Source organism: Puma concolor, chromosome E3 (genome assembly GCF_028749965.1).
Source record: "Puma concolor isolate L17-30 chromosome E3, mPumCon1.1.hap2, whole genome shotgun sequence".
NCBI lineage: Eukaryota > Metazoa > Chordata > Mammalia > Carnivora > Felidae > Puma > Puma concolor.
The window spans coordinates 13,034,238-13,053,299 of NC_141682.1; the positions used below are offsets into that span (position 1 = coordinate 13,034,238).

General features: G+C 42.6%; 1 long non-coding RNA gene across 2 annotated transcripts in view; it reads right to left on the bottom strand.

The window, feature by feature from the left end:
- Positions 1-1,599: 1,599 nt before the first annotated feature.
- The window catches only part of LOC147572981 (uncharacterized), a 72,522-nt gene continuing 55,059 nt past the window's right edge, over positions 1,600-19,062 (bottom strand). The window contains exon 4 of one of the 2 annotated variants that reach the window (XR_015245426.1): positions 1,600-2,684. This is a non-coding gene — a long non-coding RNA (uncharacterized LOC147572981). Of the gene's footprint in view, positions 2,685-13,686; positions 15,608-19,062 lie in introns of those variants that run through there. The other variant, XR_015245425.1, reaches the window with a different exon arrangement.

A 19,062-nucleotide genomic window follows, 5' to 3' on the forward strand; every position in this document is an offset into this window, starting at 1 on the left:
TTCACTTGACTCACTCATGATTTGTGCACTCCCTGTTTGTTACACTTCGATAACAGTTTACTTCGGAAGACAACTTGGTAGTCTTCTATTTAAATTGCTTAGCAGCACTTAAAATAGATTATCACTGAATCTTTTCAGGAAATGGAAGTGTTGGTGTGTATGCCTCTGAGTGTGTATGTATGTGTGGGTGTTGAACACTGAATATTCTTCAGGAATGCAGTCAGGTGAAAGGAAACATCAGATTTATTATGCTCTCTTAAATGACTTGGCTACGTGCCATAGTGTTTCCATAAAAGTTTCTCCACTCAGTGAGAGTCAATCTACTTGTATTGTTAGAAGGATCTTACGGAACCCCAACCTATACCACATCTATCAAATTCCATTTTACCCTCTCCTTTTATTCAGTAAATCATTCAATCACTGAGCATTTTCTCCGCACCAATCCCTGTGAGGTGCATCGGGGATTCAGAGAAAACTCTATACGTCTCCCTTCTTATCTCTATTTTTGGGACCTGAGGAATCCAGCAGGGATGCTTGCCAAGAGCATCCAAAGCCACAGGAACAGGATCCGGGGCGAGACTGTGTGAGGTTTTCACCTAGAATAGCTGGAAATTGTATAATCAAAGGAGCAAGGGAAGCCAGAGTCCAGTGGAAAGGAGACTTGGTACAAGGAATCAGAGATGGCGGTCAAGTTGACCTCAGGAAACGGTCGCTGAAGAGATCAGGCACAGGTCAGGAAGTAGATGGAAAGATGGCCCAAGAGATCAGTGGAGAATCTAGAGCCTTGGTGGGCGGGATCCACCCTGGGTGCTTGGATCAACAACAGTGCATTGTCTCTCCAAATTGAAAAACAATACGAAACTGACTAAAAGTCTGGCTGCTTTGTGTTATCACCACACACCAGCGGTCCTAAAAAAATGTTAATAAAGTACTCCTGCCTAAGAATGCTCAGTACAGAAGTGTTTGAAAGAAAACAAAATGTTTAGGGGCGCCTGGGTGGCTCAGTCGGTTGACCGTCTGACTTCGGCTCAGGTCACGATCTCACAGTCCGTGAGTTCGAGCCCCGCGTCGGGCTCTGTGCTGACAGCTCAGAGCCTGGAGCCTGCTTTGGATTCTGTGTCTCCCTGTCTCTCTGCCCCTTCCCTGCTCATGCTCTGTCTTTCTCTGTCTCAAAAATAAATAAAAACATTTAAAAATTAAAAAAAAAAAAAGAAAACAAAGTGTGTGTAAGATTATGTCTTAATTTTATTTTTGAATTGTTCTTGGCGACTATATAGAATATAATTGATGTTTTGTGTATTGATGTTATACCACGCAACTGGGAGCAGCCTAAATGTCCCTCACCTGGAAAACACACGAGCGGGTCTTAGTATATTCTTACTAACTGTATAGCCGCGAAAGCCAGATCAACCAGTACTCTCTGTACGGCCTTGGGCAAGTCCAAAGCATAATTTTTCAATTGCACTGTAACCTAATGCCACTTACACAAAGTTTCGAAACATGTAAAACCCTACATGGTGTACGGACCATTGTAAAAGCCCACAGAGTACATGGCATGACCAACATGGGAGGAGAGTAATGACCCCAGGAGCCGGGGGGAGAGAGGAAGGCGATCAGAATGGGTGCACAGGACACCGGTGTTTTGTCATTTTTTTCAAGCCTAGAGGCGGAAACCGCACCTTCGTTATTTTTATTACCTGTTCTTTTCCCACGTGTCAGGAAGATCTCATAATACAAATAAAATTTTTGACCCGCACACAAAACAATACTCCTGCCTGCCAGGGAGGACTGTATCTGCCTGACCCTTCATCCTCCAGTGCGGGCGAAAGAGTCAGAAGAAAAAAAAGCTGACATATGTGAAGGTGTCAAGAGCCCATTGCTGTTGGTGGCCTGAGACGGGCAAAGAGCCAGGTGAAAAAAAAATCTGGCTTTCTGCGGAAGAGGCTCTTGCAGAATGTTATCTGAAGGCCAGACGCCATGTTCTTAATGCTGACGTAGGGTAAAAAGGTTACCATCCCTGTGACAATGTGCTCCAAAACGCCGTGCCCAGACCTTGTCACACAGAAGCAGGCAGGGATGACTCAAGTCTAAAGAGCTCTAAATCCGGGAAACAGTATGCCCGTTATAAGCAGGCACCGTGACATTTTGGAATATGGGCTGGTAAGGCTCTCCATGTTAAGTAGGCTTTACAAGTTGTTATTACAATCACGTTAGCGCAGCACTACAGCAAACGTCCCACGTCCACAGATGATTCTCTCCAAGAAACCTATTGGTTTGCTTTTCTTCTCTTTTCCTTCTGAATAGCAGCTGACAGACAAAGGGGAGCTGGCCTGGGCCTTTGATGCCAATGCCAACTGAACAATAGCCCTGCTTGTGGCAATCGCCCTCTTTGTTCAGCCAGGAGAATGCGGAGGCTGTTGCTCATTGGATCCCGTGCATGTGGGTGGCCAGAGCAAGGTGCATTTGGCAGCCAGATGTAGATTCTGGGTGGTATGAGCTGACTGTCCACATAGCGAAAGCTTGGGACTTGGCTGGGACTCCCCTGACCAGTGCAATCACGGAGACCAGATGGACTCGCCTTCTCGTCCTTTGAAGATGGTCCTTTATTTAGCTACAGGGAAGAAGCAGCCAACCGTCTGACCTGGAAAGCGTTCTCGGGCAGCCCGGTTCTTTTCGTGCGACATCTAAGAGAAAGGGAAAGTGTGCTGTTGGAAGGAAAATTTAGGGACAGCCTCTGCAAGCCACTGAGGACTCTGCAAAATCGCACGTACGAGTGGGCACCAGAGGTTCAATTAACCGGTGGGAGCTTCCCATTTATTTTCCTAGGGCAGTTCCCCTTAGAAGGCAGATGACACTTCAGGGAATTTGTCACCATTTCCAGGGGCTTCTGTGCTGTTGCTGCTACTTGCTGTAATGGCTACTACTGCCAACAGAACCCCTTCTCCCCACCGGAGGGCTCCTCCCTCCAGCCCACCCTCGTAGAAGGGCAATCTGGATACGGCTGGTGGGCTGGAGCCCAGGGGTTTTGCTTGCCATGCCCGTTTGCACGGCTCTCAGGTGGAGGTCCTGAGTTAGAATCACAGTCCCATGGGGACCTGGTTGCGGCCAAGGTGAGTTGCAGGGCAGAGGGCTCCATCTCTGCCCACTCTGGGTCACAGGGTTCTTCTAAAATGCCGGCTAGAGCTGGGCCTTCCCACCTAACAAATCCTTTGGGAATCCGCCAACCGCCTTGCGTTTTGAGCTCTGTGTCTCTGGTGTGGTTTCCACACTACAGCCTCACGCTCTCGCTGGCTAACCTCCTTTAGATAGTCTACCTAGCTGCATGGTATTCCCACTCTGGGTGAGGGCTTCACTCCTAACCACAAACTCTTTGCCCATAGAGCCGGCTCTGGGATCCTACTCATCAGCCACTTGGGATGGAGGTGGAGATCTGGGGGCACAGGGCCACCATGCACAGTTGTACAAGTTGTTCACTGCACAAGGTTTTCCAGCCAGGATGATGAATGGAGGCTGAAATCAGGTCCATAGGATCTGGACTACTTCCACTTCATCAGCGCCTAATGAGCGCAAATGCCAGTGCTCGTTACTTTTTGTTTCACTTGCTCAGATCAGCACACTCTTTTTTTGAAGAGCTGTTACCCTCTTAGCTTGAAACTCATAGTTCTAGTTGGAACTACCAATCTAAGTACCCGAGTACCCAAACACCTGGCCTCCGGAGTAGATGCATGGCACAAGCTGGGACGACCAGAGTCCTTCCCAAAGACTTTCTGCTAAGGGAAAAGAGTCTTTTCTCAGTGGGGGGCCAAGGTGGCAGAATGCGAGTCCAGAAGCACCAGGGGCTGAACTTCCCACCATGTGGAAGAAACTGGAGTATAGTAAAAGATAATGAAGCCAACATGCAAGGAAACGAAGAGACAAGAAATGGAGAGAGTCCCCTCTAGGCCCTGACTCAGGGCATCGTTGAGGCCAGTCGCACAGTCCTCCATCCCAACCCCGCCTTCTCCCAGTTTTCTTTCACGAGCCCACACATCTTCTCTGGGTTTCATCTAGTCTGTACTGTTTCTATTGCTTGCAACCAAGAGAGCTCTGATAGACACGTGCCCAATAAAGGTCTTCTTAAATACCAACTCTGCCAGGAAAAGAGAAACTAACATTTATATGAGGTCTAATATGTACCCACCATGAACTCGATGCTTTTATATATTATATCATTTCAATTCGCTTACGAACCACCAGTAGGGAATATTAATCTCCTCGCTTTTCAGATGAGGAAACTGAGGCACAAAAAAGGTTGAGGAACTTCCCAAAAATCACAGAACCTAGAAATCTTCTACGAAGTTCATTCTTCTCTGTACAATGGGACACAAAAAGCTTTGAAATATTCGCCACCGTCTTATGAAAGAGGCTTCCCCACAGAGATAGCCTCAATATCAATCATGCTAGAAATCCCAGATTTATCACATTTTATTTATCAGGTGTTGAACATTTGAGTTGTTTCCACATTTTAGCTACTCTGAATCATGCTGCTATGAACATTCATGGACAAGTGTTTGTGTGAACATAAGCTTTTAATTCTCTTGGGTATCTATCTACCACCGGAACAGATGGGTTTTATGGTAACTCTATATTTAACTTTTTGGGTACCTGCCAGACTGTTGCCCAAGTGTCTATACCATTTCATATTGCCACTAGCAATGTAGGAGGGTTCCAATTTCTCCACAGCCTCACTGAAACTTGTGATTATCTTTTTTTATTATAACCATTCCAGTGGATGGGAAGTAGTCTCTCATTAGGGTTTTGACTTGTGTTTCCCTGGTGACTAAAGATGTTGGGTATCCTTTGATGTGCCTATTGGTCATTTGTACATCTTTGTAGAATTATCTTTTCAAGTCCTTGGGCTACTTGTCTTTGCATTATTGAATTGTATGAGTTCTGCATACGTTTTAGGTAAAAGTCTCTTATAAGAAACATGATTTTCAAATATTTTCTCCCATCTTTGGGTTGTCTTCACACTTTTTTGATAGTGTCCTTTGAAGCACAAAAGTTTTTAATTTTGAAGTCCTATTTAACTATGTTTTTTCTTTTGTTGCTTTTGCTTTTGGTGCCGTACCTAAGAAACTCCGTCTAGCTCAAGGTCACAAAGATTTACTTTTTTTATTGTCTTCTAAGAGTTTTATAGTTTTTGCTCTTACATTTAGGTCTATGATCCTTTGTGAGTAAATCATGGCATATGTGTGAAGAAGGGGTCCACTTCATTCTTTTACATGCAGATATCCAGTTGTCCCATCACTATTGCTGAAAAGACCATTCTTTCCTTACCCAATCGTCTTGGCACCTTTCAAAATCAATTGACTGTAAATGTAAGAGTTTATTTCTGATCTCTTTTATTCCATGATTTACAAGTCTATTCTTATGCCAATACCACCGGCTCAATTAATGTAGCTACTCAGTAAAGTTTTGAAATGAGGAAGTGTGAATCCTCTAAATGTGTTGCTTTTCAAGATTGGTTTGGCCATTGTGGTTCCCTTGTACTTCCATATGAGTTTTAGGATCAACTTGTTAATTTCTGCAAAACTGGAAGTTGGGATTTTGAAAGGGTGTGCCTTGAACCTGTTGATCATTTTGGGGAGTGTTGCCACCTTAACTATGCTGTCTTTCAATTTATGAACATGGATTCCATTTATTTCTATCTTCTTTAATTTTTTCATTGATGTTGTATAGTTTCAATATACAAGCCTTGCATTTCTTTTTAAAATTTATCCCTAAGTATTTTATTCTTTTTAACGCTCATGTAAGTGGAATTATTTTCTTAATTTTATTTTGGAATTGTTCATTGCTACTATATAGAATATAATTGATGTTTTGTGTATTGATCTTGTAGCATGCTGAACTCCCTTATTAGTTCCAATAGTTTGTGTGTGCATTATGTGTGTGTTTATGTACATGTGTATTCCTTGGAATATTTAATATACAAAATCATGTCATCTGCAAGGAGAGATAATTTCACTACTTTCTTTTCAATCTGGATGCATTTTACTTCTTTTTCTTGACTAATTGCCCTTACTGGAACCCCCAGTACCATGTTGAGTACAAGTAATGAGAGCAAACATCCTTGTCTTGTTCCTGATGTTAAGGTGAAAACTTTCACCATTAAGTATGATGTTAGCTGTGGGTTTTTTGTACTGTACGTACTTTATCAGGTTCGGCAAGTACCCTTCTATTCCTTGTTTGTGAAGTGTTTTTATCATGAAGAGGTGTTAAACTTTTTTCAAATACTTATTCTGTGTCTATTCAGATGATTAGTAGTTTTTGTCCTTTATTCTACATATATAGTATATTACAATGATTGATGTTTGGATGTTAAACCAATTTTTAATTCCTGGGACAAATCCTAGCTGGTCAAAAGTGATGTGTAATCACTTTTATGTGTTGCTGGATTTGATTTTTTAGTATATTATTAAGGATTTCTGGGTATGTATTCATGAGGCATAGAGGCCAATAGTTTCCTTTACTTGTGCTGTCTTTGCCTGGTTTTGGGTAAAGTTAATACTGACCTCATAGAGTAAGTTGGTAAGTGTTCCCTTGTCTCTGATGTTTTGGAAACGTTTGTGAAGAACTGATATTAATTGCTCTTTAAATGTTTGATAGAATTCAGAAGTGAAATCATCTGAGCCTGGGTTTTTCTCTGTGAAAAGTTATTAAACTACTAATTTCATCTCTTTATTTGTTATAGGTCTATTCATGTTTTCTACTTCTTCTGGAGTCATTTTTAGTGTTTGTGTTTTTCTAGAAATTTGTCTATTTCATCTAAGTCATCTAATTGGTTAGAATACAGTTGATCATGGTATTCCCCTATAATCCTTTTTATTCCTCTAAGGTAAGTAGTGATGTTTCCTTTTTTATTCCTGACTTTAGTAATTTGAGCCTCTTTTTTCTGGCTACTCTAGGTAGAGATTTATCAATTTTGTTGATCCTTTTAAAGAATCAGCTTTTGGTTTTGTTAAAGTTCTCTATCGTTTTTCTATTTTCAATTTCATGACTCTCCACTCTGATCATTATGACTTCCTTCCTTCTGTTTGCTTTAGGCTTCATTTATTTTTCTTTTTCCAGTTTCTTAAGGTGAAAGATTGGGTTGTTGATTTGAGATGATTCTTTTTTTTAAATATAGGTATTTACAATGGTAAGTTTAGCTCTGAGCACTGCTTTAGCTTAATCCCACAAGATTCAGTATGTTCTGTCTTCATGTCTTTTCATGGCTCGCAATGTACTTTCTTTGCTTTTTATTTTTCTTTCTTTCTTTCTTTCTTTCTTTCTTTCTTTCTTTCTTTCTTTCTTTCCTTTTTCTTTTCTTTTCTTTTGTTTTTTTCTTTTGAGACAGAGAGAGTGCACATGAGCAGGGGAGAAGGGCAGAGAGAAAGGGAGAGAGAGAGAGAGAGAGAGAATCCTAAAGAGGCTTCACATTCAGCATGGAGCCTGATGTAGGGCTTGATCCCAATACCCTGAGATCATGACTTAAGCCAAAACCAAGAGTCGGACACTCAAGTGAGTGAGCAACCCTGGCATCCTTTTTTTTTTTTTAAGATTTTATTTTAAAGTAATATCTACATTCAACATGGGGCTGGAACTCATGACCCCAAGATCAAGAGTCGCATGCTCTACTCACTGAGCCAGCAGGGTATCTCTCAATGTACTTTTTCATTTCCTTTGTGATTTTTCTTCATTTAGGAGTATGTTGTTTAATTTCCACATATTTTTGAACTTTCCCAATTTCTGTTATTGGTGTTATCTAATTTTACTCCATTGTGATTAAAGAACATACTTTTCATGATTTCAATGCTTTTATATTTATTGAGGCTTTTTAATGGCCTAGTATATGATCTATGCTCGAGAATGTTCCACAGGCACTTGAAGAGAATATGTTTTACTGTTGTTGTGTAGAGTGTCCGATAGAAACCTTTCAGCTCTAGTTGGTTTATATTGTTGTTCAAGTCGTTTATTTCCTTGTTGGGTTTCCACTTAGTTCTATCTGTTACAAAAAGTGGGCTATTGAAGTCTTGAACTGTATTATTGAATTGTCTATCTCTCTTTAGTTCTATCAAGTTTTTCCTTCATGTATTTTGGAGCTCTGCTTTTAGATGCATATATACTTAGAATTGTTAAATTTTCCTGGTGAATTGAACCTTTTATCATTATAAAGTGCTCCTCATCTGTAGTAACATGTTGTTTTGAAAATGATTTTGTCTGTATTAATATAACCACTACACCTTTTTTATAGCTGCTGATATACCTTTTTCCATACCTTTGCTTTCAACCTATTTGTATATTTGGATCTAAAGTGTGTGCCCTAAAGGCAGAATAGATTTAGATCTTGTTTTTTTTTATCCAGGATGACAATCTCTGCCTCTTGACAAAATTGTTTAATCTGTTCACATTTCATGTTATTACTGCTGTAGTTGAATTTACATCTGCCATTTTATTTTTTGTTCTCTATATGGTTCAAGTCAATTTTGTTCTTCTCTCCTTCTTTCTCCTTTCTTTTACATTAATTTAACATTTTGTAGTGTAATATTTAAGTTCCTTTTAATTATTCTTTCACCATATATATTTCTGTTATTTTCTAATGGTGGCTCTATGGCTTACCATATACATCTTAACTTATCAGAATTTACTTCAAATTTATAGTAACTAATCCCAGTGGCATATAAAAACATTACTCCTCTATAGCTCTATTCCATCGTCTACATTTTTATGCTATTATTGATATGCATACTGTGCCTATATACATTACAAACCCAACAATACATTTCTATAATTATTATGCTACATAGTTTTATGTCTGTTAAAGAAGATGAGAGAGGAAATGAGAACAAGTATTTATAGAGCTTGTTACATGAACCTTCTTACTTGCCATTTCTGATTCTCTTCATTTGTTCCTTGTGCATTCAAGATACCATCTGGTGTTGTTTCTTATTCTTATACAGCTTTGCTCCCACTTGCCTCCTTTGTGCTGTTATTGTCAAATATATTACATTTTTATATGTTATCAACATGAGAATACAAGTATATGTGTGTGTGTATAGTTTTATACAATTGCTCTTCAAATCAATTAAGGGAAGAAAGAAGAAAAATATGCATTTATGCTGTCTTTTATAATTACATAATTACCTTTATTGGTGTTCTTCCCTTTTTTGTGTAGATTTCAACTACTGCTTGGGGTTACTTGTTTTCAGCCTTGCAGAACTTTCTTTAGTACTTCTCATAAGACAGGCCTGGTAGTAATACATTATTTTGGTTTCTGTTTATCTGAAAATGTCTGTATCTCACCTTCGTTTTTGAAAGATAGTTTTACTGGATGTCAGATTCTTGGTTGACAGGCTTTTTTCACTGAGTGCTTTGAATGTTTCATCCCACTACCTTCTGGACCCCTTAGTTTCTGATGAGAAGTCAATTGTTAATCTCTTTGGGACTCCCTTGAACATGAGTAGTTTTCTCTTTGTCTTGTCTTTACCCACACCTAGGGTAGAGCTTCCACCTTGTAAGTGGAGGCTGGGTGGAGGAAGAGAACTCTAGACCTCTCAGTTGCTCTGGCCTAGATTAGTGCTTCTACAACATAGAGCTAGGGGAAGCAGGAAAGGATGAGAAATTCTGGTGGCCTGCCCCTCCTAGGGAAAGACACTAGGCCTCAACCAGGATAATGTTCTTGGCTGCACCCACATAGAGTGGAGCTTCTATCACACTGAGCTGAGGGGTTGGTTGGGAGGCAGGGAGAGGAAGCAAGCCATGGCTCAATGCCATAGACTGACTGTTCTTAATGTGATTTTGTATGTTTTCTTGAATAAATGTTTCTTAATTTGCTGTATGCCTTTAGGACAATTTCCAGAGTCCTCAGTTGTTGGGTTTTTTAATTTAATTTTTACTCATTAATGGTTGTTTTCCTGGGTGAGAGGATCCATGGAGCTCCTCATACTGTCATACTAGAAGTTGTCTCCAATACACATTGTTTTGAAAGTTGCAAAATTTTACATCCTTCTTTTTTCACTTGGCTTAGAAATTTTCTATTTTATTACAAACTCTTCACAAATGTCATTTCTAACTGTTGCACAATAGTCCAGCAAGTTGGATATACCAACTTTAATAAACTTTTTATTTTAGAACAGTTTAGATTTACAGAAAAATTGGGAAGACAGATTTTCAATATATGCTACGCTCAGTTTTGCCTTTATTAACAATCTATATATACTCTACAATTTGCTTTTTGTTTGCTTCTTGTTTTTCACTGTTTAAGTAATGACATGGTGAACACCTTTGTGCATAAATATTCTTTTCTTTATTATTATTATTTTTTAAGAAGGCTTCACACCCAGCATGGAACCCAACACAGGGCCTGAACTCACAACCCTGAGATTAAGACCTGAACTGAGATCAAGACTCAGATGCCTAACCAACTGAGCCACCCAGGCACACCTGTGCATAGATATTCTTTTGTATTTTTGGTTATTTACTTGGTGTAGACTATTTTTCAGAGGCATAATTATGTGGTCAAAAGATTTTAGAACATATTTGATTTCCCCCAAATCGAAGTCCTTAACTTGGGTCTATTACCAAAATTCTATTTATCATCAGAGTTTCCACCCTACACGTTACAATTTCTAGTTTTGTTCAGGTAAGTGATGTGTCTCTTAAGCATAGCCCCTGGCAAAGGATAACCATGAGGCTAAATGGTTTGCAAAAACTGATTGAAGTCATAGGTACAATGATCTTGACACTCCCGGCCAATATGGCCAGTCACCCATAGTGATCAGTCTAATCATGATTAAATACATAAAAGGGCAGTTAGCCTTTTAAATTTGACCACAAGATAGAGAACCAAACACAAGTTACTTAAATTTGGTTCTATGTGGTGGCATGTTGACCTAGACAAGTGATTATCAAGTGTGATTCCGAGACCAGCAGAATCACTGGCCTACAGAGGTCAGATATTGAGGGCTGACACCAATAGTGAGATGTAGGAATCAAAATCTTCAAACCTTAAAGTCTGACATGCTTTGCCTCACATCTAGCCCCAAGTGCTATCTGTGTGTGTCTGCTGCAAATATTTTGGCTTTCTCCAATTGATAAAAGAAAGGACGGAGAAAGGATGTAAGATTAACGTTATGATAACCATTTGCGAGTAATCTGACATGGGAAAAGGAGGAAATAAATCACCAATATTATAAAACCACTCTTTGGTATTCAGGCCAGGCTGACTCTGGCTGGAGGGAGGTTGCTAAGGCTCAGAACACATAACATGCAAGTTCAATGTTCTCTCTGAACTGGGGTTTGAGAGAAAGGTCTTGGTACTTGCTTGGCCTGTTCACTTCTGGCCTCAAATAACCCTTATTATACATAGATTTGGGCTAGAGATGGGAAAATTAGAAGGCTCCTGAGACTCGTTTCTTGCACTTGAAGGCTACAGAGGCTACCATAGCGCCTGAGTAGCCATTGGCCAGTGGCCCATAATGAGTGACACTACGATAGCAGGGAACTGTGGTCATACAGCCTAGGAGAGGCATCCTCACAGAGGTCATGAATGTGTCTGAGGCTCCACAGAAGGACTGCATAAATAAGTTTTCCCTCACCTACCCCAGTAGTGCTAAGAGATACAAGTGTCATGGTCTCAGAAACAGAGTTTAGCTTGAACGTCCTGTGTTTGTTAAAAAATCATATAGGTGCTGGGGAATTTTAAATGCTTGTCAATGCTTCATAGTATAAGGGACCAAGACAAACTCTGGCATTTGAGAGGTTTCCCTAGAGTTCACAAGCTCTAACTTCTCCCTCACTATGGTGCATTTAGAGTGGGGATGGGTGGCTGGCTGTGGGGCAAGCTGATGAGGCCAAGGTCAGCCAACCCATGCAATGGTCTTGGCACTGTCTCCAAGTACTGACTACTGGAGGTTGGGAGAGGGAAGGGGGAAGGGAGGAGTAACAGAATAGTCATACCCAAGTCAAAAGGTAGGAAACTGGAGGCCGAAAAGGCCTTATAACGTGGAAAAAGATAAGTCATCTGGGGCCAGAGGGAAGTTTAGTCCCCCTTTCCGAATTAAAGTAGGGTTCCCTGTCTGATCTATGACGGAGGGGTGAGGAGGGAAGAATGTGGGTCTCTAGAAGACCTCAAGAATGGGAACCCTACTTCTGGATGCCCGCTCCTGCCAGAACTTAATAATAATTATAAAGCACTATCCAAAAAAGAGGAAAACGCACCTGCATTTGTAATCCCAGATTCTTCCCAGATTTTACCAATTTGGGGGTACAAATGATGTTACATTAGTAGGTAATCCCAGCTGTATCTAGTGCCAAATCCCACCTGCATAACTGTCAGACTTCTGACCCTGTTGGCATTCCCCTCCCCATTAAGATCCCCCCGGGAGTGCTCAGAAGGTCTTCCAGGTCTGGCACACTGCCTGAACCCTGCTCCAAACTGTGACCTCAGCCTTCTCCTTGGGCCAAGAACTCTGGCAGGCCGCTCATGGCCGCCCACAAAGAGATCTGTTCTGGGACACCCTGTTACTCTACCAAGAGGAGCAAATAGCTCTTTGTCACTTGTCTGGTTTGGTCTGGGGCCTGGGAGAAATTAAGATATCCAGGCAAAAGAGCAATCTGGAATTCAGAGACCAGACGGGTCAGTACATACTGTGTTTTTATGGGCACAAATATGTACTATGCAAACTGGCATTCCTAATAATTGCCTCTGATAAATAACAGTATGCTACAGTGCACTGTGGTTTCATCTTAGCTTTAAAATTAAGACACATAATATAACTCACACGTGCAATTTTTCAATTTTTCCCTTGCAGTTCATCTTCTCAGATTGTCAGAGATGATAATGATTATTGTTCGCTTGAGTAGCTCTGGCCTGGCGGAAGATCACAGAAGGAACAGACTAATAATAACATTAGCCCTTTACACTGGGTTCAGGGAGCAAAGCAATGCCTGTGGCCGAGGCTGGGGGTCGGGGGATCCTTGTGGAGGAGCTGTTTTGGAGACACTTGTCCACATTCCTAGAAAGAGAAAATTCCATCTAATAGATTGATCAACTCCCATGGTGGTATTGGTGAGCTATTTAAAAAAAATTTTTTTTAATATTTACTTATTTTTGAGACAGAGAGAGACAGAGTGTGAGCCAGGGAAGGGCAGAGAGAGAGGGAGACACAGAATCTGAAGCAGGCTCCAGGTTCTGAGCTGTCAGAAACCAATGCGGGGCTCAAACCCACGAACTGTGAGATCATGACGTGAGCCTAAGTTGGATGCTTAACCGACTGAGCCACCCAGGCGTCCCCCCATCTTTTTTTTTAAAATGTTTATTTTTGAGACAGACAGAGACAGAGAAGGAGCCAGGGAGGGGCAGAGAGAGAGGGAGACACAGTTGGTTAGCTATTTGAAAACATTTTTGGAGAGGGACACCTGGGTGGCTCAGTCGGTTAAGTGTCCAGCTCTTGATTTCAGTTCAGGTCATGATCTCAGTTTGTGGATTCAAGCCCCACATCAGGCTCTGTGCTGATAGCATGGAGCCTGCTTGTGATTCTCTCTCTCTCCTCTCTCTCTCTCTGCACCTCCCCGCTTTCACTCTCTCTCTTTCAATCTCAAAAAAAATAAACATTAAAAAAATTTTTTTTTTGCTTTTTAAAACTTTATTGAATTTTGGCTTAAAAAGTAATGCATAATTGTTTAAACAACTCAAATAATTCCAAGGCATATAATAGGCTCTCTCTTTTCCCCTTTAATTCCACCATTTTATTTGCCATTTTTCCTTCATTTATTTAAATACATGTAAACATAGTCAGATTTTTAGGGTTTTTTTTTTTCCATAACACAGATCTAATCATTAGATACTGATAGGTATGACTCTTGTGCCTGGAAAACAAACACAGCAGTGTTCCGAGTTGTAATAAATAACCAGAGCTATCATGTCAAAACATGGTACCTGCTGTGTGACAGGCGCTGTCCTCAGCTCCTTGGCTGTCACCTCATTTAGTCGTATAGCAAAGTTATGAGATAGGTATTATTATTCCCATTTTACTAATGAGAAACCTGAAGGGTGCCTGGAGGGTTCGGTCGGTTAAGTGTCTAACTTTGGCTCAGGTCATGATCTCACAGCTTGAAGGGTTCGAGCCCCGTGTCGGGCTCTGTGCTGACAGCTCAGAGGCTAAAGCCTGCTTCAGATTCTGTGTCTCCCTCTCTCTCTCTGCCCCTCCCCTACTCATATTCTCCCTCTCTTTCTGTCTCTCAAATATAAAATAAAACATAAAAAAAATTACAAATGAGAAAACTGAGGCTAAGAGCAGTTAAACCCAGCCATGGGGTCTGTGAGGACAGAAACCTTGATTTTTGTTCCCCACAGTCTCCCAGCACCCAGCATGGTGGCTGCAGGTAGCAGAGCTCGATGTGTAGATTTTGGCTATGCCGTGGTTGTGCGGGTCCGCGTGGACAGCCAGTGGTGGAGTAGGGCGTGAACCCAGCTCTCAGCTACCACATAACATCGACAGCCTTGAGGTAGTAGCACTGGAGAGAGGCTAGAGAACTTTGCACGTCGATCTCCCCTTAGCCCAGAAGACTCACAAACAAGCTCCCCCCTTCTGAGCCTGCCCAGACTAGGGGTGGGGTGGGATCTCCCGGGCCCGGCAAGTGGAACTATGGCTCTGGTAGGGTTTCTTCCTCAGGGTCCTGCCCACAGTTTTATTCTAACACCCTCGTGAAAATGATTCTTGGTGCTCAGAATAGCTACAAAGGCAGGGATGCCTGGGTGGCTCTGTGGGTTGAGTGTTCTGACTCTTTTTTTTTTTTTTAATGTTTATTTATTTATTTTGAGAGAGAACACGAGTATAGGAGGGGAACAGAAAGAGAGGGAAAGATAGAATCCTAAGCAGGCTCCACGCTGTTAGCACTGAGCCTAATGCAGGACTCGATCCCACAAACCATGAGATCATGACCTGAGCCCAAATCAAGAGCCAGAGGCTTAACTGACTGAGCCACCCAGGTGCCCCAAGTGTCTGACTCTTGATTTGGGCTCAGGTCATGATCCCAGTGTCATAGGATCGAGCCCCACGTTGGAGTCTGCGCTGAGCATGGAGCTTGCTTAAGATTCTCTCTCTCCTCCCCTCTCCTCTGCTTGCGCTCTTTCTCTGTTCAAAAGAAAAAAAGAAAAAGACTATCTACAAAGGCAGACAAACAGCAAAGCCTTCTGGAGACTGGATGAGGATCAGTGCTTCTGCCTTGCTGATTGAGAAGAAACCAATGAAAAAGTGAATCGATGAACATGCTCTGGACAACCGTGGACTCTCAGGCACATTCACTAGAGTATCTCAGCTTACTCCCCGAATAGCAGGGTGATTTTGCAGATGAAGACACTGAGGCTCAATGAGGTACAAAGACCGTCCACAGCTCTAAGGCGGTGGACCCGCGTGGTCTGCCTGCCCGTTCAGCCTTCTCCTATAGTCAGCATTCAGAAAATGCCATCATGTTTCACTCAAGAGCTCAAGGCTGCCGTTTGTCAGCTCACAAGGATGCACTGGGTCCATTTGCCTTGCCGTTAACTCCGGCCGCTGCTTCTCTAGATCTCAACAGCGAGAAGCTAAAAGAGCATAAGAAGAAATTAAAGATGCATACATGAGTTATTTTCCCACTATGATATTGCAAGAAAATAACGCTCCCAAGAACATGCCTGGTTTTATTTTTTGTTTGTTGGTTTTGGTTTTGGGAGCAAAAGCTTTGGAGAAAAAACCCCCATAAGATTGGGAGCAAAAGCTTTGGAGAAAAAACCCCCGTAAGATTGAAATGGACTGAAACCCAGGGAGGAGAAAGGGGCTGGCTGAACAGAGGAGGGGCAGCCTGCTTCCTGGGAGGGGCAGGGTTGGGAAGAACAGCTTGTGATTTAAGGCAAGGAGGAGGGAACTCAACTGGCATCGTGGCTGGGCAGGGTGCCGAGGAAAGAGACAAAAGCAACATCCAAGTGGCCCCAGGTTGCACAGGATGAGGGACCCGAGAGGCTGCATGACCCAGAGGAAGAATGGAGGAAGGCCCCACAGGAGCAGTGTGGGACGTGAGAGAGCTCTAGCAATGCAGGTGGGCTCTCTGGAAATTGGAGTCATGGGTGGAGGGCTGGAGTCCTGCAGTCTGGGCGCCGAGATCCGCTAGGAGCTCCCGCACGCACGGGAGGCTTGCGAGGAAGGCAACATTTCCCGGGATGTGCCAGATAGCAGCATTTTCACTATTGTCAAGTCAACTTACACCCCGCTTGTAGCTGGGGGCTGAGAATCCTGGCAAAGAGAAGGCACACTATTTCCGTTTTGTTGTTGTTGTTGTTGTTTTGCCACAATTGCATACACTGCCTGAAACTCACTCATTAAAAAAGACCAACATCTTAAAAGCTGCATGTGAATGTTTCTGAGCTGAGTAGTTGTTTGAGGCTTGATGGTACATTTTTTGAGCCAGCCCCCTAACAGGCTTCCCGCCTGTCCTTCTCCCACCCCCTCACCCCTCCACAACACACACGGGCACAGCCAGCACCTGACATGACTGCCCCTCGGGTTACACTTTCTCATCTCCCTCCTGTCGGGCCTTGTCCGAATTAAGTGAAACCCACTGGTCCCAAGGACGGTGCTGTGCTGTTCCTCTACTCAGCAGCTTGTTAATACTGAAGAGAAGGATTACATTTGAAAGCAAGCACTGCCTTTATCTTATTGTGATGCTGTTCTCTGATTCTCCTGCACTGCTTTGAATAATCAGTATTCGGGGGTGGGGGGAAAGAAAGAAAGAAAGAAAGAAAAAAAACGGTTAACCTCTCCATTGGCCTTCAGCGTGGTGGCTCCAATGAGCTGTCACAAACAGCGTTCCGTAACAAATGAGCTTATACCTCTCTTCATTATCCACCCTTTTCAGCGCATACAGTAGCAATGCGGAGACCTTCAGGGATCACGTCAACCAAATCCCAAGTTAGAGATGTTTAAATTCAAAAATCCACACTCCGTTGCACCTGTTCTTTCCGGGCTACCGTGGTGAATTTGGGGTTTACATAGAACTCCTTGAAAATTTATTTTAAAGTAAATGGAGGCTTGTTTCACGATTGAAAAGTTATTTCAACATGCATCCGAGACAGCATGGCTGCAAATGGAGTATAAAGGCAAGAGGATCCTGACTTGAGATTTTCGTTTTAGCCTGGCGCATTCAAAGCAGTAATCTACGTTGTGCCCAGCCAAGTGGTGAGAGACTATGTTAGAAAGATTAAAGGATTATTTTTTTTAATCCACTGGAACTCCAGCCACGGCCCCTCTCTCAGTAACATTAATAACTATAATGGACTGGATTCACATACCTCTTTTCTTCAAGACTCTCAAAATGTTTTTGCCAAATAGAACTCACCAAATTGCAGATGAATTTAAAGAGATCACCTGGACAAACTCCTTATATGAAGTGGAAGCTTGAGGCCCAGGGAAGTTCACTGACTTGGTCCGGGTCTTGCGTCCACTTTCTGACAAGGCAGAGAGCTCAAACCCAGGCCCTCAGGTTTTTCGGCCTGGGGTGTTCTTCCCCCAACACCCTGGCTCCTCAAAATATGGTCGTGGACATGCTGCATCCACTTGTCAGAGAAGCAGAGTCCCAGGCCCCATCCCAGACCTGCGGAATCCAAATCTGCATTTTTTAAGGTTTTTTTTTTTTAAGTTTATTTATTTATTTTAAGAGAAAGAGAGTGTGAGCGGGGGAGGGTCAGGGAGAGGGAGGGAGGGAGAGAGAGATTGAGAGAGAGAGAGAGAGAGAGAGAGAGAGAGAGAGAATCCCAAGCAGGCTCCGCACTGCCAGTGCAGAGCCTGACATGGGGCTCAATCTCACAAACCATTGAGAGCTGACATCAAGAGTCGGATGCTTAACCGACTGAACCACCCAGGCGCCCCTAGACCTGCATTTTTAACAAGAGTCCTCAGTGTCCGTGTGCATATTAAAGTCCCAGAAGCCCTGCTTTACATCTAACTGTCACTGTCCACAGCACTATGACCTTTGCACTTGACATCAGCCCATTTTCTGGACATTCCCAAGAAAGTCCAATAAAATAAGTACAGTAATGGTGTGGGAAGAACATTCTTTACCGAAAGAAAAGTGTTATAGTGACATCTGATCATAGCAAGGGAAGAAAAAGTTCAGAAGAGGATCCTTGCAGAGTTTTCATGGAGTCTTATGCTGGGCACCTGCAAAAATAGGGTCCTTGTCCTGAACAAGCTTATACTTGGGTAGGAGACTGAAATCTAGAGCCTGGGAGCAAAAATAGACCATTCAATTCTAAATCAGGATGTAGAGTCTAGAGAGACGTCCAGAGGGTCACCCCTAACTTATCCTCCTTTTTGTTGCCAAAGAGAAATTTCTACTCTGCGATTTTGACTGACTCTCAGGCTTCAGTGACCCACTACTGCCTGCAGGGTAAAGTGCAAAGTCCCCTGAATAGCTCCTGGGAGCCCCTCTTCAGCCTCAGCACTCTCTTTCCCATCACCCCTTTTCATGCCCCTATGCCCCAGAAACACTAAGTTACTTGCGGTTAGTTCCCTAATCTGCCTGCCTTCATTCATCCCAGAACATCTGCAAGAGGCTTTCCCCATGAATGCATTTTTTCTTCTGCATCCCCTTATCTGGCTAATCTTTCTCATCCTTATGGTCTCTGGTGACTGTGCTCACATTATGCCCTGACTTATAGACTAAATGTTTGAGCTCTCCCAAAATTCCTGTATTGGAGCTCCAACCCCCAATGTGATGATATTTGGAGGTAGGGCCTTCGAGAAGTAATTAAGTCTAGATGAGGTCATGAGGCCTCAGGATGGAGTTGACACCTTTCTAAAATGGGGAAGAGATGCCAGGGCGCTGTCTCTACAGCATGAGAACTCACAGCAAGAAGGCAGCTCTCTGCAAGCCTGCAAGGGGGCTCTCGCCATTAACCAAATCTGCCAGCACTTTGATCTTGGACTCCACAGCCTCCAGAACTATGAGAAGTAAATGTTCGTCTGTTGTTTAAGCCACTCTGTCTGTGGTATTTTGTTAAAGCAT